This window comes from Pan troglodytes, chromosome 1 (assembly GCF_028858775.2).
Source record: "Pan troglodytes isolate AG18354 chromosome 1, NHGRI_mPanTro3-v2.0_pri, whole genome shotgun sequence".
NCBI classification, from domain to species: Eukaryota; Metazoa; Chordata; class Mammalia; order Primates; family Hominidae; genus Pan; species Pan troglodytes.
Window position 1 is genome coordinate 210,259,653 of NC_072398.2, and position 25,468 is coordinate 210,285,120.

Genomic DNA, 25,468 nt, shown 5'->3' on the forward strand with positions numbered 1-25,468 from the left:
CCTTGGAGTATTATATTCTTCCCAGTTCAAATTATTTCTTTTTAATGTAGCATCACCTGGGACCTTAGGAACTAACCATTGGGTTATTGTAAGTTTAATCAAAAGTTATCTGAGGCTTATCAGCTATTCTAGGATAAGTTAGCCCATAGGAATATTGAAGTTTTGGCTTTGAACAATTCAGCACAGCCTATCTTCTGCAACATTGCCCTATGCTATATAATTTCCTTTCTCTGTGCCTGTCAGATTAAGTAATGCCTATGCAAATTGGGCTTTTTGATAAATGAGTGCTCCTCCAGCAGTTGATCCTTGACATGCAGTGAATAGGTTTTGGTCACCATCATCCTCAGTATTTTTGTCTATTTTGAGGTGTGTAATAAGGACATTTGACAAACCCAAAAGCTGATCCCTATTTTTGAGATGTGGCTTTTCTGCCCAGCTCAGTTCTTGAGACAATTTCCTCATCAGTGTCTGTAAGAGGTGTCTGGCCTTTTGGAACTGCAGAACATCTTGTAGAACACCATGAGCCAGCGCAGGAAAGAAAACAATGCAAGGCAATTGGAACAGTGAGAAATTTTTCATAAATCTTTGTAAATTACCTGTTTCCTCAACTATCTGGCTTCCATTGACATCAGTATTCATAGTGCCATCACTGTTTTAGGAAACTTGTTCCTTGGTGGAGAGATGACCTTAGACCTTGTTTTGTCAGTTACCCTTTAGAAAAACAACCTTGGGGCCGGGTGCAGTGGCTCATGCCTGTAATCCCTGCACTTTGGGAGGCCGAGGTAGGTGGATTGCCTGAGCTCAGGAGTTCGAGACCAGCCTTGGCAACACAGTGAAACCCCATCTCCACTGACATACAAAAAAAATAGCCAGGCATGGCAGTGTGGGCCTGTAGTCCCAGCTACTCGGGAGGCTGAGGCAGGAGAATTGCTTGAACCTGGGAGGCAGAGGTTGCAGTGAGCCAAGATCGTGCCGCCACACTCCAGCCTGGGCAACAGATCGAGACTCCATCTCAAAAAAACAAAAAACAAAAAAAAAAAAGGTAAACAACTTGGTGTTGGTGTGGCTGTAGGTAAATGCCCTCCAAAGAAACACGTGTTTGTTGGAGAACAGTAATTTGTTTGACACTTCAATGTTCATTTTCATTTGTAGTGATACGATAGTTACAAAAATGAGAGAAACTAATGAACAAAAATGTTTTTAAAATGTAAAAGCAAAGAAAAACAAAACAATCATAGGAAATATAAGTTGAAGATACAAACCATAGCTCAGAATTGACATAAGTGTAAAGTGAAAAGACCATGCATCAAAATCATACTTCACTCATTTCTGACATATATTCTTTTTTTTAAAAATCAGTTTGCCACTTAGATGACCTGATATTGCAAGACAGTGCCCAGGGATGGATGGGCAAACAGAATTTTGGTTTAAATAATGTTCATACCATGGTACATTTGTTTGAAATGCAGATGCTCTCAATATTAGTATTGTGAACATCAGCACCTTAATCAAAGAGTATAGACTCTTCAGTGGTAATCCAGAGAGCACTTAGAAAAGAAAGAACTGTTTTTTTCATGACTTGGAATAACAGAGGTTTGTGATGTTGGGAGGTAAAGTTTCTTGGCATTTTTCTAGTCTCCTGATTTTTTAACCTATGTGTTTAAGGGAATTACAAGTTTTATAATTTCCTTGTACATCTTAATAGTCTTCAAAATCCAACAGTAAATGAACTTCAAGAACCCCTGCAACTCTAGCTTTTTTTTTTTTTTTTTTTTTAATTTTTTTTAAGGTGGAGTCTCGCTCCATCGCCCGGGCTGGAGTGCAGTGGTGCAATCTCGGCTCACTGCAACCTCTGGCTCCCAGGTTCAAGCAATTCTCCTGCCTCAGCCTCCTGAGTAGCTGGGATTATAGGCGTGTGCCACCACGCCTGGCTTATTTTTGTATTTTTAGTAGAGACGGGGTTTCACCTTGTTGGTCAGGCTGGTCTCGAACTACTGACCTTGTGATCCGCCCGCCTCAGCCTCCCAAAGTGCTGGGTTTACAGGCATGAGCCACCACACCCGGCCAGCAGTTTGTAAATTATAAAGCCTCAGAAGCATTTCTGACCCATTCATTTCTGTCCGAATATTTTTTAATGGTTTTGTCACAAAAGTTAACAATGAAAATTAAAATTACCTCCAGTCTTTAAGTATATCCACCTGACGTGGTCATATGCTTAATGACTACAATTTATTTGCACTTATTCACGTAATATTCACTTATTATACCTTGTTTACTTTGAGAAGTTAATAAATCATAACAGCCGTTTACTTTGAGAAGTTAATAAATCGTAACACCAAAACAGTCTGGTTTGCCCAAGAGTCTTTTGGTGGTGACTTTTGAGAATAGTTTTTACTTGTCTCTGCCTGAGGATGAAACACCTCAAAGCTGGCTTCAGAAACCTGATACATAAATAACATATCAGTTGGTATAGAGATAGTTGGTTAAAGCAGTAAAGTTATAACATAAGGGATATGGTATCTTTTAGTTCTGCTGCAAAACATTTTCTTGTAACTATTCTAGATCATATTTCTGAGTGAATAAAAATGCATCAGTTGAGGCCGGGCGCGGTGGCTCACGCCTGTAATCCCAGCACTTTGGGAGGCTGAGGAGGGTGGATCACCTGAGGTCATGAGTTTGGAACCAGCCTGGCCAACATGGTGAAACCCCGTATCTACTAAAAATACAAAAATTACCCAGGAGTGGTGATGCGCCTGTAATCCCAGCTATTCTGGAGGCTGAGGTGGGAGAATTGCTTGAACTTGGGAGATGGAGGCTGCAGTGATCCGACATCGCGCCACTTCACTCCAGCCTAGGCAACTGAGCAAGACCCCGTCTTAAAAAAAAAAAAGAAAGCATCAGTTGTTTTCGCATTGAAGAACAAGCTCTGTAAAATTAGAATTTGGTGTGTATATATCTTCAGTGTACTCTGAAAAGCCTCAGTTATTGGCCACACTTTTAATATCACCGTCACTTCAGTAATTAAATGCATAAAACTAGATATTAATTGGATGATATATTAAAGTCTTGGGAATTTTTATTGTTTATTCTCTGTATCTGGTGGGAGGAAAAAGGAGTGTTTTGAACTTGTGGGAAAGCATTCCCCATTAATCATCCAGGAGTTTGTTTTCTACAATTTTAGGAATGTATATGATGTATAGTATGTAACATTAACTTTCCCACTTTTTAAAAGAATTGTGACTTTTTTATTTTATTATTTTTACCTATATCAGATATAAAACCATTATTTAAATTTTATTAGGCAGAGGGAGATTTCTAATTTTTCTATTTATTTTGTTTTTTTGGCTCTTGCTCATAGTACATTTTTAATGTATATTTTGTAAGTTTGTTTTATGAACTTATCCAGATAAATTTTCCTGGATGTAGATTGATGGCAAGTTATTCTAAAGCAGATTTGTGTTTACTTTATCTGCTGCATGTCTTGGGGAAAGCATTTGCTGGAACTAAATCTGGGTTTAATGTTTGTTAGAACTAAATCTGGGTTTAATGTCCTAAAGCTACAGTTCTATCCCAAAGCCTAAGGACAGCCATACCGTATGGCTTGGATATTAATTTTCAGGGTAACAGCAGTCTACTCTCCATCCAGTTGAAACAACGTCCTTTCTCATCATCACTGTGTTGGTTCAGTGGTTTATTCCCTCTCTCTCTTTTTTAAGCTATCTTTTCACTGAGCATGTCACCCATTTGGGAGTCTCAGAGCTTTATGTGAGCATCTCAGTTCCAGGTTCCCACTTTGCAGGGATCCAAGATCTCTCTTTTCTTATGGGTGTTAAAAATACAAATTCATTGGTTATAGAGACTGGCACGCCCTCAGGAATATAAGGATGGCATCAGCCACTGACCTGTAGTTTACCTTATATTCTCGTAAGCTCAGCTAAGGATGTAGAAGGGTTTCCAGATTCTGTAGAATATAACATAGGAAGTTTATTTCTCAAATGGAGATACGATTATATGTTTTGGTAATGTTAACAAAATACTGATCCATGTAGCCAATCAAGTTGCTGCTTTCTCTTTTAGTTTAGACTTACTGAAGTGTAAAGGGAGCATACTTCAGTGCAAGAAAAATATTTTAATAACAACCCTTGCTTTATTCTCAACTGTGAGAGTATTCAGAGTACTTTCAAAGAAATAAACATAGCAAACATAAAACCAGAGATATAAAAGTCTATCAGTTTTCCTAGATTAAACTAAAAATGACTAATCTTTTAAATAATAAAATTTATTCTAACCTTTGCTCAACTTACATATTCTAAAATATATTTGAAATATCTCTGGAAGATTTAGTTGCTGGGGCCAAAAGTAGATTGCCAATGGTTTGAGTGTCCTATTGGCCTAATCACTATACTACTATGCATCCTTATAATTTAGCTTCTACAGAAACGTGTTCTGGAAACATGGAAACAGGACTCCTTACACATTCCTGGTTCTTTGTCATCTACCAAAACAAGCAGAGCGATCCTTAAAGCAAGGACCATTGGCTTCAGTTTTCAGAGGCTTGAGTCTGAGTGATCCTTAGGGATAAATAAAGGTTTTCTCCACCTTGTTTGTAAACTGTTTCCAACAAAGCTGCCTAAAAGGTATGTTTCTGCCATCCCATTCCTACTTTCTTGTTGCCCTCCCCAGTAAACTCTTAGGCATTCCTTGGAAAATACTGATGCTGGTCAAATTCTTTTATATACTGCAGAATGAGCCCAGACACCTGTTAGTTGAGCCTGTTGGCAAGTCCCTTACGTAGTTCTTCCTTGCCTCTTTATGTGGGATAGATTTCCCCATTTTTTACAGTAGTTCATGTCTTTCATCATGAGCCCTAAAGTCTCAGTCATTGGGTATTTTAACTTAGTTCTACATCTTTCTGAGTAGTTATACTTTGTTCAAAATGTAGCTCCCTTTTCTCCACATTTAGTAACTAATCCTCCTCCATGACAAAGGACTATTGTACTGACCTGCTTCCAGAGAAGGTAATTCAGTCAGCCTAGAGCTGTGCTCCCTCAGTCTTTTAAAGAAAACCTCTACAGGAAAACCTAGTCTTACTATAAGTTTTCCCTTTCTATAATATCCATCATTACCTTGCACACAGTTGCCTTGAGAACTTTTCCTGATTGCCTTGGAAAAGATAACTTTCCATGTTCCTAACACAAAGAAATGATAAACACTTGAGGTGATGGATACCCCAATAACCCTGATTTGGTCATTACACATTATGTGCTTTTATCAAAATATCACATGTACCCCACAAATATGTATGACTATTATGTATCCTTAAAAATTTAGAATTAAAAAATAAAAGCACAAGTATGCCAAAATAAGGAAGATAAGTTTAGTAAGACTTTATTAAGAAAAAAGATAATTTTCTCTACTAATGCATAAAAATGCCCAAAATACATTTCCTTCAATATATTTCTTTTCTTCATTTTCTATTACTGTATTAAAATACTTGGTAATTTAGTCACAATCATAATAAAAATCATTGTACATGTTTCTGTTTCCAAAGGCCTTCCCAGGCATTTCAAGCATTATTCTTGTGATTTGAACAGTTATTCCTGGATATAGTTATTTCTGTTTTGCTGATGACAAAAATAAGCCTCAGAATGGTAAATCAGCTTTCTCAGGCTCACAGGAGAATTACAGCCCCTTCCTTTATACGTCATGTTTCTATTAATCTTTCAGAGATGGTATGTCAATACAAAATTACCTCAGGATTTGACAGTTATACTTTATGCTTGTGACCTAGGTTCATAGTGAAACATGAAAGCCCACCTGTTTGAACCACAGTAGTTACTGAAGGCCTACTGCGTGTCAGTCATTGTTCCGTGCACTTGAGATTTATGAATGAGTAATACAAAGATCCCTGCCCTAGTGATGTATTAGGAAGTTTTAAGTGCTGTAAAAATAATAAAACAGGGTGAGGAATGCAAAGGGGCAGCAGGTTGTAGTATTTAAATAATATGATCAGAGTCATAGGCCTCAGTAGGAGGTAAGATTTGAGCAAAGACGAGGGGGATTATTTGAGCTACCCTGTACAAAATCTGTGATTTTCCTCTTTTTCCTTTTGAAAAACATACCTATCAAAACCCTTGAATCAGTACTATAACTCCTACTTTGTCTATTAAACTCCAGTAGGCAGAGCACTACTGGAGAAGATCACACCACTTACAGTGGTGTGAATGCAACTACAAATTCACACTGTCCATCCCAACCATTATTTTTATGATTTTTCTGTTGAAAATCCTGTACTCTGCCCAGTGCTACTCACCTGCAGCACATGACCTCGTCTCCTTCTTTATTGAGAACATTGAGGACACTGGTTACGCCTTTTTTTAACTTTCTGCCCCCTTACAAACCTGGCTATATTGAAACCTTCATCAGACTCTCTTAGTTGTCTCTTGCAGTCTCGTATGTATTCACTGCCTCTCTACCACCTTCTTATTGTCTGTCTCATGCCAGAGACGCTCTCTGAGTCCCATATAACCATTTAGCTGCCACTTAAATGGTATCTTTTTCTTCTGACCCAAACTGTTTAAGAATAGTCTACCATTTCTTCTACTATTCTTTTCACTATTCAACTAACATATAGTCTGATTTATGCTCCTAATATGCTAGTGGAATCTTCCTCAGCAGGGTCATCAGTAGACACACATTTATCTTCCTAGTCTTTTTGCCTCATTTTACCACTATTGGTCTCTTTCTCTCTCAAGTTAGGTCGAGTGTAATTTATATGCAGTAAAATTCACCCTTGTTAGCTAGCATTCATTTCTGTGAGTTTTGACTAGCACAGAAAGCCATGTAATCACACCAGTCAAAATATAAAACAGTTCCATCAGCTGGGCGTAGTGGCTCATGCCTGTAATCCCCACATTTTGGGAGGCCAAAGTAGGATTTCCAAATTTTTATCTCTGTCCCAACTCCTCCTCTAAACTTCAATCTTAAATTTCCAATTATCTGACAAATATCTCCACTTGCAGAGTCATCTCAAATTCAGTACATCCAATACTAAACCAGTCACCTATTCCTCTAAACCTATTCTTTCATCTCAGGTTATACACTGGCTTTAATTAAACTAAAACCCTGAAGCCACTGTTGACGAACCTCCCTTTTGAGTCCCCTTTTTTCCCATCCAGTCATTTCACAAGGTGCCCTGTTTTTGTTTTTGTTCCCCCCGCCCCCCCCCGCCCAAGATAGAGTCTCACTCTGTTGCCCAGGCTGGAGTGTGGTGGTGTGATCTCAGCTCACTGCAACCTTCCGCCTCCCAGGTTCAAGCGATTCTCCTCCCTCAGCCCCCTGAGTAGCTGGGATTACAGGTGCGCACCACCACGCCCGGATGATTTTTGTATTTTTAGTAGAGACGGGATTTCACCATGTTTGTCAGGCTGATCTCAAACTCCTGACCTTGTGATCCACCCGGCTCAGCCTCCCAAAGTGCTGGGATTACAGGTGTGAGCCACCACGCCTGGCCGGTGCCCTCGTTTTATCTAATGTATTTGTGACATTTGTTCCCTCCTCTCCATTTCCTTCTTCCCCTGCCTTATCCCTGCACTTATGTGTGGATGCTTGTCATTTCCTTGGTCCCAGTTTTGCCCCCACTTGAAATTGTTCTCCACCAAGTGGCCGAAATCATCTTTTAAAAATACAGATCTAGCTTTGTCACTCCTCTTTCACATCTTTTTAAGCTCTTCAGGATGCTGTGAAGGACTGGGGGAAATATCCTGCAAGATGAACTCTAAACTTCTCAAGTTTTACCACCAGGTCTTCTGGTATCCATATCCTCTCATACCTCTGCATCGTCAGCCACAGTAATCCACCAGTGTTCTAGAAGCCTGGAGATTATTTCAAAAGCACCATATAGTAGGAGTCTTCTGAGTATATGGGCATACCTCATTTTATTGCACTTCTCTTTATTGTGCTTTCACTGATACGGTTTTTTTTACAAATTGAAGGTTTGTGGTAACTCTGTGTTGAGAAAGCCTGTTAATGCCATTTTCCAACAGCATGTGCTCACTTCCTGTCTCTGTCACATTTTGATAATTCTCACAGTATTTCAGACCTTTCATTATTATAGGTGTTACAGTGATCTGTGATCAGTGATCTTTGATGTTACTGTTGTAATTGTTTTGGGGCACCACAAACCATGTAAGACGGCAAACTTGATCGAGAAATATGCGTGTTCTGACTGCTCCACCAACCGGCAGTTCTTCCATCTCTCTCCCTCCCTCTCCTTGGGCCTTCTTATTTCCTGAGATACAACAATATTGAAATTAGGGTATTAATAACCCTGCAGTGACTTCTAAGTGTTCAAGTGAAAGGAAGAGTCATACGTCTCCCGCTTGAAATTAAAAGCTAGAAATGATTAAGCTTAGTGAGGAATATGTATCGAAAGCTGAGACAGAGTGAAAGCTAGGCCCCTTGAGACAGTAAAGTTGTGAATGCAAAGGAAAAGTTCTTGAAGGAAGTTTAAAGTGCTACTCCAGTGATCACACAAATGATACAAAAGCAAAACAGCCTTTTTGCTGACATGGAGAAAGTTTCAGTGGTCTGGATAGATCAAACCAGCCACAACATTCCCTTAAGTCAAAGCCTTATCCAAAACAGTGCCCTAAGTCTCTTCAGTTCTATGAAGACTGAGTGAGGTGAGGAAGCTGCAGAAGAAAAGTTTGAAGCTAGCAGAGCTTGGCTCATGAGATTGAGGAAAGATGTCATCATAACGTAAAAGTGCAAGGTAGAAGCAGCAAGTGGTGATAGAGAAGCCACAGGAAGTTATCCAGATGATCTAGCTAAGATAATTGATGATAGTGGCTACCCTAAATTACACATTTTCAATATTTGTTGAAAACCAACAGATACTGATATTGTAGATGAAACCGCCTTATGTTAGAAGAAGATACCATCTACCTACTTTCTTTTTTTTTTTTTTTAAGACAGAGTCTTGCTCTGTCTCCAGCCTGGAGTGCAGTGGCACCATCTTGGCTCACTGCAACCTCCGCCTCCCGGGTTCAAGCGATTCTTCTGCCTCAGCCTCCTGAGTAGCTGGAACTACAGGTGTGCATCACCACACCCAGCTAATTTTTGTATTTTTAGTAGAGACAGGGTTTCACCATGTTGCCCAGGATGGTCTCAATCTCTTGACCTCATGATCTGCCCACCTTGGCCTCCCAAAGTGCTGGGATTATAGGTGTGAGCCACTGCGCCTGGCCCCATCCAGCACTTTCACAGTGAAAGAGAAGGGGAGAAGTCAATACCTGGCATTAAAGCTACAAAAGACAGGCTGACTCTCGTTAGGGGCTTATGCAGCCAGTGACTTCTGTTTGAAGCCAGTGCTCATTTACCATATGGAAAGTCCTAAGGCTCTTAAGAATTCTGCTAAATCTATTCTTCCTATGCTCTATAAATGGAGCCACAAAGCCTGGATGATGACACATCTGTTTGCAGTGTGGCTTACCGACTCTTACAAGCCTACTGTAGAGACCTACTGCCCAGATAGCAAGATTCCTTTCAAAATATTACTGCACATTGGCAACACACCTAGTAACCTGAGATCAAGGAGTAATTTTGACTTTCAAGCCTTATTATTTAATAAGTACATTTTGTATGTCTATAGCTGCCATAGATAGTGATTCCTGTGATGGATCTGGGCAAACTAAAAACCTCCTGGAAATCTGATTTGTTCGTGGCATTTGTTCCTTCCTCTTCATTTCCTCCTTCTGCCTTAGTTAGCCCTGCACTTATGTGTGGATGCTTGTCATTTCCCTGGCTCCAGTTTTGCCCCTACTTCAAATTTATTCTCCACCAAATAGCCAAAATAATTTCAGCATTCTAGATGCCATTAAAAACATTTGTGGGTGCAGTGGCGCACGCCTGTAGTCCCAGCTACTCAAGAGGCTGAAGTGGGATGATCGTTTGAGCTCAGAACTTCAAAGTTCATCTGCACAAAAGAGGAGACACCTCAGCAAGATTCCTGTCTCTTAAAAAAAAAATTGTAATTCATGGGACGAGGAGGTTAATATATCAACATTAATAAGCATTTGGAAGAAGTTGATTCTAACCTTCATGGGTAACTTTGAGAGGCTCAAGACTTCAGTAGAAGAAGTAAGTGCAGATGTGATGGAAATAGCAAAATAACTAGAATTAGAAGTGGAGCCTGGCTAGGCATGGTGGCATGCGCCTATAATCTCAGCATTTGGGAGGCTGAGGCAGGAGGATTGCTTGAGGCCAGGAGCTTGAGACTAGACTGGGCAACATAGTGAGACCCCATCTCTAAGAAAACAAAAACATAGAACTAAAGCCTGAAAATGTGACTCAGTTACTGCAATCTCATGATAAAACTTGAATGGATAAGGAGTTGCTTCTTCATGGGTAAGCAAAGAAAATGGTTTCTTCAGTTGGAATCTATTCCTGTTGAGGATACTGTGAACATTATAGACATGACAACAAAGGATTTAGAATGTTACATAAACTTAGTTGATAAAACAGCGGAAGGGTATGAGAGGATTGGGTAAAATGCTATCAAATAGTATCACATGATACAGAGAAATCATTCATGAAAGGAGCAGTCAAGCGTTGCAGCAAACTTCATTGTTGTCTTATTTTAAGAAATTGCCACAGCCACTCTCATGCCTCAGCAACCACCATCCTGATGAGGGCAGCAGCCATCATCATCAAGGTAAGAACCTCCACCAACAAAAAGATTACACCTTGCTGAGGGCTGAGATGATCATTAGTATTTTTTAGCAATAAAGTATTATTTAATTCAGATATATGCATTATTTTTAGACATAATGCTATTTCACACTTAATAGACTACAGTTTAGTAGAAACATAACTTTTATACACACTGGGAAACCAAAAATTTGTGACTCGCTTTATTGCAATATTAACTTCATTGCCATGATCTGGAAACAAACCCACAATATCTTCAAAGTATGCCTGTGCCTACACAGGCATAGGATCTGAATGTAGTTTTTCATGTATTTGATTAAACACTGGCAGTAAAATTTAGTGGTAAGATCAAAGCAACAGCATCAAACACTCCTGAGTCTTACTTACCCTTTTTCCTTGTCTATCTCTGTGACCATGGATGAATTTCCTAACCTCTTTGAGTCTGTTTCTCATCTAGAAAAATGAAGATAATAATAGTATTTACATTATAGAATTGTAAAGATAAAATGTGATGTATGTAAAGTACTTAGCACAACATCTGACACATATTAAGCACTCTGAATGTTAAATAATATTGATACTTCTATTTTCAGCTTGTATTAAGAGCCCAAATGTTCCCTTTGAACTCTGCTAATACACAGAAGAGTTGGATATCATGATCTTTGCCCTGAGGAATTTATCTTCCAAAGAAAGGAAGCTCAAGGAGTTGATACCTTCTGAAATGTTTTTAATAAAATCTGGGACATGAGATGGTGGAAAATCCCTTAGGATAGGCCATTTGCATGTATAATGTTGATTAAAAGTTTTTGTACCCATTATGTCATTTATCTTCACAGTAGACACATCTCAAGGTGACCTCTGCTGTGATTGGTAAAGGAGAAGGCCTCCTTAGAACAGTGAAGGAAAATCTGTAGTTGAGTTGAGGATGGTAATACCATCATTAACTTCCTGCTTTGGCAGGAGTGGAAAATTAGGAAGAAAGGCAAAGAAAGCTCAGAAGAATGGGGGGAAAAATGAATAGGGCAGCCATAAAGTGGTAACAACCCGAATCAGTTTATCAACTGATGCATGAATAAACAAAATGTGATATATACATACCATGAAAATCGGGCCATGATAAGGAATGAAATTCACATGGTGTACAATGGATGAACCTTAAAAACATTATGCTAAGTGAAAAAAGTCACAAAAGACCACATTTTATATGATTCCATTTGTATGAAATGTCAGGAATAGGCAAATCCATAGAAGCAGAAAATAAATTAGTGCTCGCCAGGGGTTGGGGAGAGAAGAGAGTGGGGAGACAGTGCTGATACGTACCGAGCTTCTTTCTGGGGTGATGAAAATATTCTAAAGTTATATAGTGGTAGTGGTCACACAACTGTGGATATACCACAGACCATTAAATTGTATAGTTTTAAAAGGTTAATTTTATGATACGTAAATTATATGTCAACAAATATCACATATATATTTTAAAAAGAGGGGCCTGGCGTGGTGGCTCACATCTGTAATCCCAGCACTTTGGGAGGCCGAGGGGCGGATCACGAGGTCAGGAGATCAAGACCATCCTGGCCAACATGGTGAAACCTGTCTCTACTAAAAATAGAAAAAATTAGCCAGGCATGGTGGTGCACGCCTATAGTCCCAGCTACTCAGGAGGCTGAGACAGGAGAATCTCTTGAACTTGGAAGGCGGAGGTTGCAGTGAGCCGAGATCACACCACTGCACTCCAGCTTGGACAACAGAGTGAGACTGTCTCAAATAAAAGAAAAATGAGTATGATATGGTGGTGCCACCAGCATCTATATAAGGATTTGCTTAGGGAAGTTATAGCTTAGAAATTGAGGAAGTAAATTTCAACAAGAACACCACAATTGACAGTATCAGAGATACAGGAGTATTTGTGTACAGCCAAAAATTATATCATCTTTTGACACATGTTATGCTATTGTTGTATAAATAAATTTATACAACAATTACTTATATAGTGTATACATAAAAACTGTATTGTTTTTATTCTGTCTTATTACTTTACTAGTAGTTAAATTTTACCTCAGTTTGAGAGGGTGTTCTCAGCTTGGTATTGAATGTACCACCTGTAGAGTTCAAGACCAGCCTGGGCAACATATGGAGACCTTTCGTCCCTACAAAAAAATAAAAAATTAGCCAAGCATGGTAGTGTGTGCCTGTAGTCCCAGCTACTCTGGAGACTGAGATGGGAGGATTGCTTGAGCCTTTGAGATTGAGGCCGCACTGAGCCATGTTCACACCACTGCTCTCCAGCCTGGGCGACAGAGTAAGACCCTGTCAAAAAAACAAAACAAAACAAAACAAAAAACACCTGTAGCAATCATTCTAGAGGCATTGCTCGATGTCACAGATATGAAATATCCAGTTGGGCCAGCAAAGCAGAGTGGTTCTTCATGATCAGAACATAAGGGATCTGTGTTTTGGAAGTAGTGATTCTGCTGTTTCTTTGTTTGTAACTTGGTTCCTTATGTTTTTGGCCCAGTTCAGCCACCCTCTGTAACTCTTCCTTCAACTCTCCTACCTGAGACCCTTCTGGATCTGTCTCTTCTTTCCAGCTATCCAACCATTCATTTATTCACCCATCTGTTCAATCCCCATTTCTTTTCACTCCATTTCACAGACTGTCATTATCTTACACCTCAGCTATTACAACTCTGCTTTCAGACTTCTCTGGAAAAGTAATTAAAGTGCACATTTTCCAGAAAATTCTTTCAGAGAAAATATTGCTGCTGGATGCCAGATATCTGTCTAAGACCTGTAGAAATAGTCGTTTCAAGGGTACAAGATCCAGGCTCCCAGATTAGCCTTGAAACTATCATTATTTCATCCTAGCTTTGCTTTAATATTATTTTTTAATCTTTTTGCAAATCTCCCACACCTGTTTGATGAGTGTTAATTCCTGCATTGTTTCCTTGATGCTGTCTTCAACCTAGACCACATTAAGGAACCTGCTCAATTCAGTTAGCTGGGTGTGGTGCCTGGCACCTGTAATCCCAGCTACTCAGGAGGCTGAGGCAGAAGAATTGCTTGAACCCAGGAGGCGGAGGTTGCAGTCAGCCGCGATTGCACCAGTGCACTCCAGCCTGGGCAACAGTGAGACTCCGCCTCAAAAAAAAAAAAAGTATTTTTTTCAATTTTTCAATATGACTCTATTCACAAGGTTTTCTATTCTGATAATTCCTCGAACCCTTAAACATATAATTATGTCAATTTAAAATACTCGTAGTACTTTATGCATATTGATATGTATACATTTTACCTCTCCAACTTCTTTTACATCTCCAGGATTAGTAAAGCTTTTATTTTTCTGTTATCCCCGAGAGCTTTTATTAAATGTTTATTTACTCATTTCTGCAAATGTATAGATTTGTGTTGTTTTTGTTGGGTTTTTGTTTTGTCTTGTTTTTTAGGGATATGATAGTAACAAATCAGGTATATTTAAAATCACCACCCTGGTAAGAAAAAATTGTAGTTTTTTTTTTTTTTTTTCTTTTCTTTTTTCTGAGACAGGGTCTTGCTCTGTCACCCAGACTAGAGTGCAGTGGCATAAACATGGCTCACTGCAGAGTTGACCTCCTGGTCTCAGTCTTCCCACCTCAGCCACCTGAGTAGCTGGAACCACAGATGCGTGCCACCACACCCAGCTAACTTTTTGTAGAGATAGAGTCTCGCCATATTGCCCAGCTGGTCTTTAACTCCTGGCCTCAAGCAGTCCTCCTGCCTTGGCCTTCCAAAGTGCTGGGGTTACAGGCATGAGCTACCATGCCTGGCCTGTTGATTTTAATAATAGTAGCTATCATTGATTAAATGCTTGCTATTTATCAGACACTGTGGTCAATTCTTTAACCCTCACAACAACTCTGTTATCCTTACAGAAGAGGAGAATGAGGCATGGAGGAGATGATACTTGCTGAAGGTTATATAGTTAATAAGTGGTAGAATCAGAATTCAAATTTCAACTCTACAATTTATACTCATAGCCACGTCTTTATTATATTGCCTCTCAAATTAAGCTACATATCCTGTAAATAAATCTTAGACTTCAGCATTCAAAAGTTAAAATCATTTAAAATAGTTCTTACTAAAATAAGATATTTTTATATGAAAGATGAATATATACATAAACTACAGCTGGATAAACAGGTAGATGATAACAAGGGATACAAAGTCAAATGTGCTCACCCTGAATAATTAGTAAGGAAAAGCAAAAAGCACAGAATGTATCTTTCCCAGTTCATTAGTTAATACCTCTCTCCAAGTTTCTGCCAATTCCAGAATTCATGCATGTAACCTAGGAATCACCTTAATACTAATGCAGTGTTTAAGAAATAAAAGTAGGCTGGCTGCTGTGGCTCACACGTATAATCCCAGCACTTTGCAAGGCTGAGGTGAGAAGATCACTTGAGGCCCAGAGTTCATGACCAGCCTTGGCAACAGAGAGACCCTTTCTCTACAAAAAATTTAAACATTAGCCAGGCATGGTGGCGCATGCCTGTAGTCGCAGATACTCAGGAATCTGGGACAGAAAGATTGCTTGAGCCCAGGAGTTCGAGGCTGCAGTGAGGTATGATGGTGTCACCACACTCCAACTTGGGCAGCATAGCAAGACCCTGTTGCTAAAACGTATAGAAATAAAAATAGACGTCATTATTTATGTGATAGCATTCAATGAGATGATCAATAGCATCCAAAAACTATTAGGGCTTTTGTAACATAATACCGTTATTAATAGTTGTCATTCATTCAACAGGTATTTATTGAGTCCCAGACTGTCATAATTTATATTAGTTTTTAACAGAATTCAAATAAGATTTGAGTGATATTTGAAATATTTAAATCAGTATACCTGATCATGTAGGGAAAACCTCCCTTTGACATGGTATTATACACTGATGTTCCATAAATTGTATAAATCATGAATAACCCCTAAAACATGGCTTTTCTATATATCTTACAAATGAGTTTTACTCTAATTTTAAAGCCATACCAAGGTGTAAAACAGTACGTATAGTATAAATAAAGGAGAAACCTGTATGCACATTCACATGTATAATGCACACATATATGTGCTTGCATATACACCAGTATTTTCTGAGGATAAGTAGGAAATACTTAATAATGATTTTCTCTGGGGAGAGAGACCTAGGAGCAAGATGGGAAAGAGACCTAGGAGCAAGATGGGAAAGACAAGACTTTTTCAGTTTTTCCTCATTTGTTGTGAAATCTTTTTGTTCATATGAATTACTTTTGTCATAATTAAAGCCAGAAGCAAGTTTAATTATAAATTTTGCAGTAATATGTGTCTTAGGTCTCATTCAAATAATAATTTTCGGGTGGGTGAGGTGGTTCACACCTGTAATCCCAGCACTTTGGGAGGCCAAGGTGGGCAGATCACCTGAGGTCAGGAGTTCGAGACCAGCCTGGCCAACATGGTGAAACCCCATCTCTACTAAAAATATAGAAGTTAGCCAGGTGTGGTAGTGCACGTAGTTCCAGCTACGCGGGAGACTAAGGCAGGAGAATTGCTTGAACTGGGGAGGCTGAGTTAGCAGTAAGCCGACATCGTACCACTGCATGCACTCCAGCCTGGGCGACCAGAGTGAGACTCCATCTCAAAAAACAAAACAAAAAGAACAATTCTCTCATGATTTATCTGATATATGTGAAACATAGATTGTCAAATTTCCAAAGGTACCTACCAGTCTGTTTTGAATGATTTCTAATATTCCTCAAGATTTGCAGTGCCTCACTTCTTATTAATATCAGTTATTCTTCAGTAATATAAATGCGGAGAACAGAAATATTTCTTAAGAATTTATTTTTTGTATTTCTGATACCATTTGTATCATGATGTTTTTTCATTAGAGTGCAGAAAAATTCCAGTTTTTTTGGATATAAGATTTAGTATTATTCAATTCAGCAAACATATCAGCAGATAAAGTTGGAATAAATAGATGCTGACAGTTCTTTCTTTAAATTTCAATAACAGACTCTAGATCTTCTCTAAAATGTCATGTTAAAATGAGTTATAAATTAGAATACCCTTTTGACTGCCTATTCTCCATCTTTTGGGACACATTAGAGAAGATATTCAAACTGGAAACTGTCATGGAAAACCAAGAAATATGAATGACTTAACCATAAGTTTTTATGATGTGCCAAAAGAGATGTGATAAATCCATGCTTCACTATTTTTGGTACAAAATCCAGAATTAAATTTGTTAATAGATTGATTTCATTTGTTCTGGCAATGCTAATTTATATCTACCATGTGACAGGCCCTTTTCTGACCTCTAGCACCACAGAGATGAATGAGGCAAAGTCTTTTTCCACTGAGAACCTGATAATTTTGTAGAGAGACAGATATATATATATATGGATGGGTAAGGTGAAGAGAGGAGGGAGGAAGTGATGGTCCCTGTTAGAGTGTATTTTTTATTATTCATAGTAGCTCCCACATATTAAGGTTAAAGCAAATTTCTCTGTGCTTTGCAGTCTGGTAATGTAGATTCACTGATGGTCAGATGGAAAGTAGATTTTTTTTTTCCATCTAGAGTTATATATTCGAGGCAGTGAGCGTAGCATTTTATTTGGAGATGAAAAGTGTTGAGTAGGTGTAAGGGTAACTGTGTATTATAGTCTCTTTCCTAATTAAATTACATATTTGTGCTGTAGTGATTGACTTTTTTGCATCTGTACTAGATTTACCTTGAATTAAATTGCAGTCTTTTTTGATGATGGTAGAAGTGGTTCAAAAGTGTCTTATTAAAATGCAAAAGTGCCTAAAACACAGAGCAGTAAAAACAGAGGCCTAGAAGATATGCCAGTGGTCTCATTGGAGTCATCTTTGTTCTCAGTGTCGACAATTGCTTAATGGACTGTCCTCCACTGAACTTTTTGGAGCAAACCTACTTAGTGTCACTTTGCCATTTTATTTTTTTAATGACATACTGTGCTGTTGGGGCAACAAATTGCACATCCTGTCCTGCTACAAAAGCAAAAGACAACTTTAACCAAGATAAAAATGAAGCTGGAATTCAGGCAAGAAAGTGCAGGATAAGGCAGACTTGAGAGGTAGGGTATTGAGTTGGGAAGGGTTTTGAAGTTAGATATGTGTTTCAGTTCTAGCCCCAACCTTTACTCTCTGTAAAGGGGAAACTTATAATCTCTCTGTTCTTCAGTTTCCTCATCTCTGAAATGGGAATACTGTAATACTACCTACACAAAGAGATTTAACCAGTATTGTTGTTCTAGAGAGACATTAACCTTGGGTTTAATTTTGATTGCAGGTCATTTATTCATTAACAGATTTGCCAGGCACTGTATTGGTTGCTGGGTAGATTGAAGAGACCAACAAAATACAGTCCTTATCCTCAAAGAACTCAAGCCCTAATAATTATTCTTAGCTTGTATCCAAGTCTTTGATTGTGTAGAGTAGCAAGGGTGCACACTAAGTGGGTTGGTAAAAATGTTGAAACTGTAGAGCAGTAAATGGGCCTGATGTTGACCAAAAGGTAAAAGCCAGATTTCTAACTTTGCTGTGTATCAGAAACCAGAGAAGCACATGTTCTTAAATAGGTAGACCTTGAATGCTGGACGTGGTGGCTCATGCCTGTAATCCCAGCACTTTGGGAGTCCCAGGCAGGCGGATTATCTGAGGTTGGGAGTTTGAGACCAGCCTGACCAACATGGAGAAACCCCATCTCTACTAAAAATACAAAATCAACCAGGCGTGGTGGTGCATGCCTGTAATCCCAGCTACTTGGGAGGCTAAGGCAGGAGAATCGCATGAACCCGGGAGGCAGAGGTGGCCGAGATCACGCCATTGTACTCCAGCCTGGGCAACAAGAGCAAAACTCCTTTTCAAAAAAAAAGAGATAGACTTTGAAGCTAGTAGTAGAATCATTCTCATGCAAGTGAATTTACGTCAAAATTTTTGGATTTAAGTGGCACTTTGATAAGTATTTGAGATACCAAAAATTAGAGTTCAGTCAAGAGAAATTGATGTTTGAAACAAGATAGAGGTCTTCAGATTCTAAGAAGTATGTTCGATATGGAAATAGGAAAAGCAGGACTTGGAGACTGATACGAATATAGGCCTAAGAGAACTTTTCAAAAAGAGTTTGTATCAGACAATACCAATACCAAATGCTGCAAAAATACTTGAGTGTAATGGTGAATTAAAAGGATGTTGAATTTTTGATAATTTTGTCATTTACTACTCTGAGACAAATTCCATCACCTAAGCAGATATAAGCACCAAAGATTTGGAGAAAGAATAGTGAAATCAAGAAAATAAAGGTACAGGTATGTCCATGGCAGGGCAGAAGCATGTCAAAATACACACTGGACCTGCTGAAGCATGGTGAGAAAAGCAGAAGCAGGTGCACGTTTTCTTCTACTTTCCATGCCACTTTGGAAAAGAGTCCAAACATTTAGCTAAGCGGGGGCTTTTAGGCTGCATACTTAAGTAAGCATTATCTCCTCACCTGGCAATATCAGAAGCTGGAGTATAATGACAAAAAATTGAATTCAACAGTATTCTTCCAGTTTAGCATATATGGCTGTGGAATCACCAGCTCAGATCTTGGTATAATTTGAGGGTCTGGTATCTAGTCCCTGGTACAGATGTCTCACATTGCAATCCTGTGACATCATCCATGACCTTAAAATCATGGTTTGGAATCCAACAGCTGTTCTTTCGGAATGGTCAAGGACTGAGGTCAGTTTATATAATGAGGCACACTGTTGGTTAAGCTGATACACCGCTTCAACACTGCATTCAGATTAATGGTTCCTATTGAGCCACTTCTTTTCTCTTTGCCTAACCTTGCATCAATAGCACAATTACCTTCGTTACTTTAGTTTTATAATATCCTAATATTACAAGCCCACTACCTTTAAATTCTACATCAAAATTGTATTGGCTTTTCTTGGCTTTTGCTTTTTCATTTCCAAATAACAACATATGGAATTGTTCTCTGCACAAAATAGGTATTTGATCAACGGAAAAATTAGAAGATTTTTTTTCTTTATGCATATGGTATATTTAGGGTTTCATATGCATTAACAATTTTCTTATAAATGTTTACATCACATAATTTGTTCTTAGAATTTTCAAACACACAAATATAATTTATACGTAATTTTTATAAACACTTCTATTATATAAAATAATTATTGCTGTTCAAATGAGTCAGTTATGTTGTTTGGAGGAGCAACAGAGGCAGACTTACTAAAATATATTTTAGCAGAAAAGGTTTTGAAAATAATATTGGGACTTTAGCTTTCTCTATAAATGGATGGTTCCTGCATTTACTATCAGGAAACCTGGGCCACTGCCATTCTGAAACAGTATTTCTAGAGAGTGACCAAAGAGAGTTGGTGTAAAAATCCTAAAGGCCCAGGACTGAGGTTAATGGGGAAAAAAAACCCAAGCTCTCGGTGGAAGTTTTGGTCAGAATAGGAGATGAAACAGAGTACAGTGAGAATCAGGTAGCTTCTGATCAGTAAGAAAGTCTACCATATATGTTACTGGAATTTTTAAGCCTCTTTCTCTTAGAATTCTCTCAGTTTCTATTACATGGTAGATTAATTGAAGAAAGTCATTCTGACTTCCTGTTCTTGGCAGTAGGAATCACCTTTCTCGCTTAAAAGCAGAGAACAAGCCTAATATATTCTATTATTCTATTCTCTCTTCTATCCAACCACCAGTCATAATGTGATAATAATTTTCAGTTTTAGTTGTTGCCCTTTCTACTTACTTTTGTGCCATAATGATGCCTTATTAATAGGCTATCTCATATCTTTACTAATAAAAAAGAATGTGAATAAAATATATTAAATCAAAGTTTGCTTGAAAATTTACAGGAATTTGTCTACTTGAAATATGTGATTTAAAACATAAATTGCCTATTTTAAAAACTTAGTTAAATGTCACTATCAATTTTATTTGTACAATAAAATATCTCGACCGGACGCAGTGACTCACGCCTGTAATCCCAGCACTTTGGGAGGTCGAGGCGGGCAGATCACCTGAGGTTGGGAGTTTGAGACCAGCCTGACCAACATGGAGAAATCCTGTCTCTACAAAAAATACAAAATTAGCTGGGTGTGGTGGTGTGTGCCTGTAATCCCAGCTACTTGGGAGGCTTAGGCAGGAGAATCACTTGAACCCGGGAGGTGGAGGTTGTAGTGAGCCCAGATTGCGCCATTGCACTCCAGCCTGGGCAACGAACAAAACTCCGTCTTAAAAAAAAAAAAAAAAGAATTATCTCCAGAGGGCCAACTGAAGTCATCACAAGAGAAAATAACATTCTGACTTTGGTGTCTTTAGAAGGATAGCCTACATCATTACAACATTCTGATTTTCTTCTCTATAAAAGGGTCTCTAAAAAATAGTATTGCTTCGTGATTCTCAAAATTCATAGCTAGAGTAAAATAGCTGAGGAGAAACATGCCAGATCATAGGCTTTGTAGACGCTGTGTCTCCCTTCTAATTTACTTGATGATATATTTTAAAGGCAAGAGAAAAAAGACTTTTCCTTGCCTTAATTTCAGATTAGTTAAAATGGATATTTTCTTTGATTATTTTTTCTTTTGGTATTGTTTTCAAAGTTAGCATATATTGATTAGAGAAAATTCAATATAAACTGATGATGATAAGAAAAATATGGGGTCAGGCTTGGTGGCTCACACCTGTAATCCCATCACTACGGGAGGTCAAGTTGGGTGGATTGGTTGAGCCCAGTAGTTCAAGACCAGCCTGAACAATATAACGAAATCCTGTCTCTACAATACAAAAATTAGCCAGGTGTGGTGGCGTGCACCTGTACTTCCAGCTATACAGGAGGCTGAGGTGGGAGGATCACCTGAACCAGGGAAGTTGAAGCTGCAGTCTGCCGTGATTGAGCCACTGTTCTTCAGCCTGGGCGACAAAGTGAGACCCTGTCTAAAAGAAAAGAATAAATAAATGTTGGGTTTTGTCTTGGCAGAAAGGAAATCAAAAGACAATATGTATAAGTTTAACCTGTCTGTAAGAAAATACCTGTCGGTTAAAAAGAAAACAAAGCATCTAATAAAAGATTGGATAAAGGATGAGAATAGGAAATTCACAGAAAAGAAAGAACCAATAACCAAAAACAAAAAAAGGAAAAAATGCTTAACCTCATTAGTGAGTGTAGAAATAGCCCATTTAAGCTATTAGTTTGCCAAATATAAAGTACTTGTGAGAATGGAGAAAATCCAACACACATTTATTTGTGAGAGGAGTATGAGTAACCTTTGTGGAACCAAATCTGACAATATCTATATTTGGAAATAAAATTACTAGTATAGGCTGGGTGCAGTGGCTCAGACCTATAATCTCAGCTGCTCAGGAGGCTGAGGCAGAGGATTACTTGAGCCCAGGAGTTGAAGACCAGCCTGGGCAACATAGTGAGAACCTGCCTCTTTAAAAAAAAAAAAAAAAAAAAAAGGTACTAGGAGGATATATTTAAAAGTTTTCGTGGTAAGAAAAATAGCAAAAACGTAAGATTTTTCAAAAGAAATGTTGCATACTAGTATTTGCATAATGACTAGATGCTAGGAGGGATTTTAAGTGAAAATAAAGCATGTTGAAGAATAACTCATATAGTTATGACCCCATTTTTCTGTTTAAGATAAACTTGTGGCTAGGTGCTGTGGCTCATGCCTGTAATTCCAGCACTTTGGGAGGCTATGACGGAAGGATTGCTTGAGGCCAGGAGTTCGAGACCAGCCTAGGCAACATAGGGAGACCCATCTGTACAAAAAAACAAAAATTAGCAAAGTGTGCTTGTGCGTGACTGTGGTCCCAGCTACTCAAGAGGCCAAAGCAGGAGGACTGCTTGAACCCGGTAATTCAAGAGTGTAGTGAGCCGTGACTGCGCCAGTGCACTCCAGCCTGAGCCACAGAGAGATACCCTGTCTAAAAAATAAATAATAAACTTGTATATAGGGTTGTGATTATTTGTATGAGCCATGATGGTGTAGAAGACTGTATATCAGACACAGAGTGCTGAGGCAAGGTTCACCTCAGGCAAGTAGAAATGGCTAGTTGGGAGAGAGGGATATTACCTTTGTTTAAGTGGACACATTTGTCATTAAAAACAAAAAGTAAAAGATAAAAGGCAACAGAAATTAGGAGGAAGAAAAAAAGCCCTTGGAATCCCACTACTTAGATGTACAGATTATATATTTACCTTTGTAAACGGAAAAATAACTATATATAATTTTAAAGCCTTGTAAAAACAGTATGTCATAGAAATATTTTTATGTCAGTAAACATACATTATCGTATTTTGATAGTTGTGTAATAGATATATGGAAATGCTAATGTTTTAGGTACTTCAGAAACCACCCAGAACACTTCAATATTTCTATTGAGGTATAGTTGACATAAGGTTAATGTACACATAAAATATTTGATCACTTTTAACAGGAACATGCTCTATATAAACGATAACTATAATCGTATTTATCACCCAAAATTTTTCTTATGCCTGTTTTGTAAATCCCTCCCTCCTGCACTACTACCCTCATCTTCATCGCCAGGCAAGCACTGATCTGTTTTTTGTCACTACAGATTAGTTTGCATTTTAGAAATCTTATGTAAATGAAAGCATAAACTGTTTTTTGTCTGGCTTCTTTCTGAGATAGGGTCTCACTCTGTTACCTAGGTTGGAGTGCAGTGGCACGATCACAGCCCACTGCAGCCTTGACCTCCCAGGTTCAACACATCCTCCTGCCTCAGCCTCCCAAGTAGATGGGACAACAGGCGTGCACTACAATGTCTGGCTAATTTTTGGCTGTTTGTTTGTTGTTGTTTGTAGAGACCGTTTCGCCATGTTGCCCAGGCTGATCTCAAACTCTGGGCTTAAGCAATCCACCTGCCTTGGCCTCCCAAAGTGATGGGATTAAAGGCATGAACCACCATGCCCAGCCTGACTGGCTTCTTTCATTCAGCATGTTTATATATGTTGTTGAGTATGTAAAGAGCTCATTTTTAAAAATTGCTGAGTATGGATTTGCCACAATTTGTCTGTTTGTTAACCTATTGATAGACATTTTGGCTGTTTCCAGTTTGGGGCTATTACAAATAAAGTTGCTGTGAGCACCTATGTACAAGTCTTTGTATGGACATAAGCTGTCATTTTTCTTGGGTGAATATGTATAGATGAAATGGCAGGGTTATATATAGGTGTATATTAATTTTTAAGAAATTGTAAGTCATTTTCCAAAGTACATTTGCCATTTTATATTCCCACCAGTAATGTCTGAAAATTTCAGGCTATCTTGTTTCTGCTAAATCTCCTTTGTACCACTTTTATAAATACGTTGTGCATACATAATGAGAGTCGATTGAATGGATTCTCTCTTTTTTTCAATTGATCCGGTTGTCTTTTCTTGTTGCTCATACCACACGGTCGTGATAAAGAAGCTTTGTAATAAGTCTTAAAATCCGAGTATTAAGCCCTCCAACTTCATTCTTCTTTTTCAAAGTTGTTTTGGCCATTCTAGGTCCTTTGTTTTTCTAGATTCATTTTATAATCAGTTTTTTTCTATATTTTTTCCTGCAAAAAAAAGACAGTTGAAATTTGATTTGCATTGACGCTGTAGACAGAATTGACATCTTGCAATATTGAGTCTTCTGACCCATGAACATGGTATATTTTGCTTTTGTTTTTTTTTGTTTTTGTTTTTGTTTGAAACAGAGTCTCGCTCTATTGCTCAGGCTGGAGTGCAATGGCACGATCTCGGCTCACTGCAACCTCCGCCTCCTGGGTTCACGCCATTCTCCTGCCTCAGCCTCCCGAGTAGGTGGGACTACAGGTGCCCACCACCACGTCCGGGCTAATTTTTTGTATTTTTAGTAGAGATGGGGTTTCACCGTGTTAGCCGGGATGGTCTCGATCTCCTGACCTCGTGATCCGCCTGCCTCGGCCTCCCAGAGGCATTTTTTAAAGTATTCTTTAATTCTCTAAATAATGGTTTGGAGTTTCTAGTGTATAGGTTTTTTGTATCTTTTGTCAAATTTATATCTTTAGATGCTTGTGTACATGGTATTTTTTATTTCAATTTTTGTTACTAGTATATGGAAATACAATATATAATAGATTTTTATATATCAGTTTCATGTCCTGCAACCTTGCTAAGTATACTTCCTAGTCTTGTTAGCTGTTTCATAAAGATTCCTTCGGATTTTTCTATATGGATAATCATCTTGTTTGAACAAAGACAAATTTACTTCATTTCCAGCTGGATGCACCCTTTATTTATTTTTCTTGACTTACTGCACTAGCTGGAACCTTCAATACAATGTTGAATAGAAGTGGTAAAAGTAAACATTGTCTTGTTCTGATCTCAGGGAGAAATCATTCAATCTTTTACCGTTAAGTATGATGTTAACTGTCAGTTTCTTATTATCTAGATGAGGAATTTCATTTTTATTTCTAGATTGCTGAGAAATTATTTTAGTCAAGAATATAAATTGGATTTTATCAATTGCTTTTCCTACATTTGTTAGTAAATCATATGGTTTTCTTTTTTGTTTATTAACTGCTTATTTGAAAATATTTGACATTTGAATATTAAACCAACCTGCTTCCCTGGGATAAAACTTGGCCATCACATTTTTTTTCTTTTTCTGTATTGTTCAATTTTACTTGCTAAAATTTTATTTAGTGTTTTTTTGTTCGGGGGCGGA

At 38.3% G+C, this 25,468-nt stretch overlaps 1 protein-coding gene and 1 long non-coding RNA gene across 51 annotated transcripts in view; one reads left to right on the forward strand and one right to left on the reverse strand.

Annotated features, from left to right (window-relative positions):
• Positions 1 to 25,468, forward strand: part of EIF4G3 (eukaryotic translation initiation factor 4 gamma 3) — a 367,607-nt gene that overhangs the window by 234,503 nt on the left and 107,636 nt on the right. The gene's annotated exons all lie outside the window — the stretch shown is intronic.
• LOC107975170 (uncharacterized) overlaps positions 7,919 to 25,468 on the reverse strand; it is a 29,305-nt gene continuing 11,755 nt past the window's right edge. Inside the window, exons 5-9 of the long non-coding RNA XR_008538311.1 lie at positions 24,110 to 24,335; positions 21,615 to 21,694; positions 12,766 to 12,857; positions 11,098 to 11,163; positions 7,919 to 8,290 (exon numbers count right to left, since the gene is read on the reverse strand). This is a non-coding gene — a long non-coding RNA (uncharacterized LOC107975170). The remainder of the gene's footprint in view (positions 8,291 to 11,097; positions 11,164 to 12,765; positions 12,858 to 21,614; positions 21,695 to 24,109; positions 24,336 to 25,468) is intronic.